A 5,522-nucleotide genomic window follows, 5' to 3' on the forward strand; every position below is an offset into this window, starting at 1 on the left:
CTGTTCCTGCTGGCAATTCCACATCCAGCCTAGCCTGGCCTGCTGATATAATGTAACCGCTCGGGTTGTACATGAAACTCTCAGACCCCTCAGGCTCTATATAATCATTCTGATCTACACCCGCAGTTGACCCACTTCTATCTTTGATAGCTGCCACCGTCTCAGGTTGGGTTTGGGAGATGTCCAATACGCACAAGTCAGTGCTGTCGAGAATGAACACCTCTGGCTTGGGTAGGTGAGAAGGGGTGATATATATACTAGGGTCGTATGACATAACCCCAGTTCGGATTAGATTGATGCGTTTAGGAGGTGGAGCTTGGTTATGTGGTAAGAGAGGGTTGGTTGTGACATTCGGTTTCTCCGGAGGCACGATCACCCTGTTGTCAATGAGATCCTAAATCTCATGACGCAATCAAAAGCACTGGTCGGTGTCATGACCATGCTGTTGGTGAAAGGCGTAGTACTTGGCCGGGTTAGGAGAGGCGGGAAGTTTATCTGGTAGTGGCCGCGGCTCTAGGGGCTTCAAGTGCCCTTTCTTGATCAAAACCCCCAAAGCTTTGGATAGGGGCATGTATAATGGAGTGAAGGTTCTTTGGCCTCGAGGTGAATACTTGGTTGTTTGTGAGCTATTTTCGGACGTGTCGGTGAATGGTGTAGCTGCAAGGGTTCTCGGGGTGGTGGTGGTGGTAGTGACCATTCCCACATCTGAAGATCTGGTAGCTGCAGCACTGCTTGTGCCTGCATTTGTACTACGGTTGAATGCCCTCTTAGGCTGCTCTCTATCTTGGTCAATCAGACCTTGTTTCATAGCATCCTCGATCTGCACCCCTATCTCAGGTAGATCTACAAAGGTGGGGAGGGGGAGAACGATCATCTTCTGCATAAGCTTGGGCAACCATCCGAATCTGATCTTTGTCAACAGGTCTGATGGTCATCATCAAGGCTTTGGCCCTCCACCGGGTCACAAAATCGGAGAAACTCTCCTTCGGCTCTTGCCTAGTTGTCTCAAGATCATGGGTTGTGATCTCGATCTGTGTATTATAGGAGTATTGAGCTATGAAGGCCTCGGCCATCTCCTCTAGTTCCTCTTGACGGAATCTTCCAGTTTTGCATACCAAATAGCCGCTACACCCAACAAGGTCCGGCCAAACAGAGAAAGCTTCTGCAATCTGGAGAGGCCCATCGACCTCAGTATATCCGAAAATAGCCGCAAATGCACCATAGGATCTCCAGACCCGTCGAAACGGTCTATGTGCGGCATCTTAAATCGGTCCGACAGCATCACAGCCGAGTCAGTGTACCCATCCTCAATATCTGGAATGGACTTCACACCCTGGGATTTCTTGAACAGCTTTTCAAGCTTGCTCACTTTTAACGCTATGGGGTCCACCTCAAACTCAAAGGGAGAATCCGGTAGGTTGGTCTGTGCCTTGGATAGCTGGGGTAGGATCGGGGGCAGAGCCGGCCCCGTTGGATCGTCCGTATTTTCTTGAACGTTGGGGGTCTCCCCGAGTATTGGAACTCTTGGTAGGGGAGGAGCTTGGTGTGAAGCAGATGCTCCGGTTTACTGCTGTAGCCTGGTGATTAACTCTGCTTGTTGGCCAATGACCTCGGCCTGGCTTGCGGCAAATGCTGTTTGACGGGCAATGTCCTGCTGCATGGTTTTCATACTTTCCTAAAGCTGACGCATCATCTCCTCTGAGCTTGCCATATTGTACTGACCTAACTGAATAACTGGTATATCTGTCCCCACAATAGAAACTGAGACCTCAGCCTAACTGTTCACTGGTGGGGTAGACCACTGATTTGGCCACCGCTGTACCGATACACTACGCCTTTTGACCTCTGCCTGGTAACCGGGGGTAAAGAAAGGAACACTACTTGTCCGTCTATTAGATCATTGGATCGATTAAGTCTACGACCTCTAACCCAGAGTGCTCGGGGAATATCTATCTGGTCAGATGCAATAGTGCTAAACTACCTTGCAAAAAGATAAATAAAGCATAATAAGGAAATAATGAACAGAAAAACAAACAGCATAACAGCTTAAATAAAGACAACACACAGTTGGCAAACACAAGCTGAATGAACTGTTCTCAACCACTGATCACTGTTCCCAAAATCACTGCCCTAAATTTGAATCTGATACCCGCAGATATAACTGATCCTCAAAGTACTGATGCCCGCAGGCCTGATACCCAAACTTGCAAACTGATACGTGCATTCCCTGTAGAGACAAACTCAAAAAGCACATAGCAAGCAAATGAGAGCCAAAACACCCCTATGTTGGGGTAGGGTTTCCCTGTCCTATTTTGTCAGGAGCTAGGGTTTCACTACGCACACAGCGGTTTCAAACAACCTATAATCGGGTAGCAACCTGTCCTAGTTTGGAATAGTCACTATGGATTCCGAATATGCACTATGTTGAATGGTCAAAAAGGGTGCCTCGGTGAAAACGGAGGTTTGTGTTCCCGTCGTGACAGAGCTCGCAACCGGTCAACCTTATGGCACACTTCTCAAAGCATGCCTCCGAAAAGCCGTTCAGGAATAGCATACAGAAAACATGGTGTCCTAGGCGTACCAATGCACATGCAATGCAAAGAAACACATAAGTGTAATAAAAACAAGATATCATGAGTTCAAGTCAAGTCCTCTAACTCCCAGCAGAGTCGCCAGAAACTGTAGACGCGCCCTTGGGCTTCATGTTACAATTCGAACTCAATGTCACAGTTCTTAATCTGATCTCACAATGTGCGATGTGAGATTAATAAATCACCAAAGAGTCCAAATCTGGCAAATCATTTTGGAAAACTAATTTTTGTAAAGAAGTGCCAAACATAGACTGCTTTGCCAGATACAGAGTCGCCACCTAAATATTTATTTTGGGGGAATTTAGAAAATCCTGACTCGTGCCTAAGGCCACGTGTCCGTCATCACCAAAGTTGCCTCGGCTCGGGAACTTGGGTACGAGAGCGGAAGGTCATCTATGAGCACCCCCGTTCGCTCGATCAAAGATCGACCTGTACAAAGCATGATATCTTGTTTTCAAAAACACATGCGTTCTTATTCCGGTTAATAAGCTAGAATTACTATGTGATGCGCACAACACACAAGTATAGCCTAGATTACCTAATTTGGAACAAAGCATTTCATTTTCATTTGTTTGAAAATGGTTTGAAGTTTGCTACTCGCGAGTAAGCTAAAATGCGGAATTCAAAGAATTGTCCCAATTTAAGTAATCCAACCTTCACCCACAGGCATTCAGGCAGTTATATCACATATGCAATTAGCCTCATGGCAAGAATGTTGTCATGTTAACACTCACACACATGCAAGATGCTAAAGCGTAAACACTCACAGTGTACTCGTGCCAAAACAAGAAACTAGTTAGAAATCATGCATGATCCTAGTTTATGTTTAAAATGGATAATGCATCGCATGCAAAAATGCAACTAAAAACAGGCTCGGCTATTCTAAGATGGCATATGAGATGCGACAACTCAATACACGTATTCAAGTAGGAATTGAAATACAATGCAGTTAGTATGATGCGCCGAGCTTGGTGCATGCAATACAGATGAATGGTGCAAACATGAATAGCGTAAGGATGCTAATTGAAATATGCCCTAGAACTAACCACTGAAAGCAGGTAAGTAAAAAGGAGAAAGAAGTGGGGGTTGGAAGACATGCATCACACACACGCACGCTTATTACATAATTGCACCCTCTCGACGGAGGGACCGAAAGAATAATACAAATCATCTAATTAATTAACTAACAAGCTAATTAATTAATTACACAACCAAATCAAAATAAATAACTATTCTAAGTTATTAAAACACTGAAATGGCCTCGAGACGAGGGATTAATGCATGCTCGGATGGCTTTGCTCGAAAATCCATCGCCATGCTTCATGTTGCCTCTGGTTGCACTGCTCTGTACCTCTGAAAATTGTGCCAACTTCTGTGACACTTCTGAACCATCTTGTGTACACTGTGGGAGGTCATCGACCAAGAGATGATGACATCGACCATGATAGGAAGGTCATCGACCAAATATAAGGCTATCGACCAAGTGTTTGTTGCCGATCGGCACTGAATGTGGTCGATCGACCATTTCTTCCTGTGAAAAGCTCCTGTTGCTGCAGCAGAGGACAAACAGAGCATGGCAATACATTTACAAGACAATGTCTGCACAACTACACCCCTTATCATGTTTAAGACTCAAAGGTGTGTAGTTCTCGACCCTCGGACCATCAATCACGTATTTCAATGCATGATGGCCAAAGGAGCCAAATGTGCAATTCAATATCAAATGAAATGCATAAAACACATAAGGGGCCCCAACTTCTATCATGCTTGATCAAGAGGCAAGGGATGCACACACAATGCAATGCAACCTAAGCATGCAAGCAAGCTAATGCAACATGAACATGCAAGCAAGTAAGCATGCAACAACATGAAATCCAAGCATACAAACATGCATACATACAACGTAATAGGTATGCAACAACAATGCCAACAACAAGCATGCAATGACATGTAATCTAACAAGTATGCGACAAACATATAAGCATGATGTAAAGTAATAACTTTGAACAACATGGTAAGATGCAACATGAACATGCAAACATGCAAGGCATGTAAAGGTGGACATGTACGCAACAACATACAAAATGAGACAAGCATGCGAAAACATGATAAAATGGACTTAAACTAAAGATGGATAGACCTCAGCCATGCCCAAAATCAGTGGCCAAAATGCTATGGAAATGAAGACAAAGGTACATACAAACATGCATGCCAATTGGCCTATCACCTAAGCATAGGAGAGAAACTTTCAAGAACACTTAAAAGGGGACAAATATGGACATGTGACATACATTGTAAGCTCTGAAATCATGTTAGGAAGGTGCCAAACCAACCAAACAAAGCAAGCAGGTCATGCAAAAAGGCTTAAAGCTTGAAACTAGCCAAGGGGCTCAAACCAAGGCTATGCAAAATCTGAAGCAAATGACAAGTATAATCCAAAACAGTCCTAGACCATGCCAAAATGAGCCTAAAACATGCAAGGACCAAAGCCAAAATAAGCTAGAACAAAGGGCCGAAAGCATGAGGCATGCAAGGCTACAAAAGAGGTGTTACACTACACCTATCAAAACCAAACATGGCATGACTTAAGCAATGAAAAACAGAGTTATGGCATGGTAAAACAAGACCGAAAACCCACTTAGATGGCATCCCAAAGACCGAAACATGATGGCACACACAATGATCCATTCATGAGGCATAAAACATCAATTCTTTAAAGCATTAGAGGAGTGACAAGTGCAAGTGTTTGAGCATGAAATATGGACTAAAATAGTATAACAAATGATGTCAAATCATTGAAATGGTCCAAGTAAAGCATGCTAGTGACTTGGACACTTAGGGCTAACAAGCCAGAATGCCTTATGGCTATACAAAGCATGGCATATATGGTCAAAACAACTCAAATTAGAGCTTAAGCATGTTACAACAAGG

The sequence above is a fragment of the Camellia sinensis genome, chromosome 1, assembly GCF_055761805.1.
Source record: "Camellia sinensis isolate YWXY chromosome 1, ASM5576180v1, whole genome shotgun sequence".
Lineage (NCBI taxonomy): Eukaryota > Viridiplantae > Streptophyta > Magnoliopsida > Ericales > Theaceae > Camellia > Camellia sinensis.